At 64.0% G+C, this 725-nt stretch overlaps 1 protein-coding gene across 1 annotated transcript in view; it reads left to right on the top strand.

Annotated features, from left to right (window-relative positions):
• DNTTIP1 (deoxynucleotidyltransferase terminal interacting protein 1) overlaps nt 1–725 on the top strand; it is a 7,987-nt gene that overhangs the window by 6,823 nt on the left and 439 nt on the right. The window lies entirely within an intron of this gene.

The raw sequence follows: 725 nt of genomic DNA, 5'->3' as shown, positions 1-725 counted from the left end.
CCAAGCAGGCCAAGAGCCAGGAAACCTGACCCGCGCCGCCGCCTCCTCTCACCGCCTCTCTCTGTCGTACCTGGGTCTCTCCGCTCCCTGTCCAGCCGCTCCCCGCGGCTTTCTGTATCATAGGCTGTTTTTAAATTAATTTTGCAGTCCGAGCCATAGTTAATGTATAAATAAATGCATGTTTATAACTTTTCAGGGGATTTTATTGCAGCCTGGCACCCAGTGAGTACCTGGAGGCACCTTCTCTCAGTCAGCCCAGCCCCAGGGTCCCACTGGCCCCTCTGCAAGCGTGGGCAGGAAGGGAGGGACACCGACCCCCATAGGGTAACACAGGCTTTGTTAACACTTAGAGTGCCTGGAGCTGGTCCCATTCCCTGCACAGGGAGGGGGCAGCCCCCAGCACCGCCTGCCCGGGGCTGCTGCTCTGTGAGGCCTGAGTGTGCACTGGGGGTGCCAGCCCTGCCGCCTCCTCTCCTGCCCCCCTGTCAGAGCACCCTGCAGCAGTGCCCAGTGCGAGGTCCCCACTGAGCTGCCCTGGCCTCAGGGGCTGCAGTGCCGCCCGTCTCTACCGGCTGTGTGGCCTCCACCGTCCACAGCGGGATGTTGGCTCTGCTCTCCATCTCTGCCAGCGTGGCCCTCACCTGCTCGATCTCCTCCTCCAGGCGTGGGGTGGCTGGGGGCTGCGTGGGACCCCCGCCTCCCCGGCGGCCCTGCCGGCGCGGCGT

This window comes from Aptenodytes forsteri, unplaced genomic scaffold (assembly GCF_000699145.1).
Source record: "Aptenodytes forsteri isolate BGI_AS27 unplaced genomic scaffold, ASM69914v1 Scaffold483, whole genome shotgun sequence".
NCBI lineage: Eukaryota > Metazoa > Chordata > Aves > Sphenisciformes > Spheniscidae > Aptenodytes > Aptenodytes forsteri.
The sequence above is the reverse complement of the archived record's forward strand: the minus strand, read 5'-3'. Positions and strand labels throughout refer to the sequence as shown.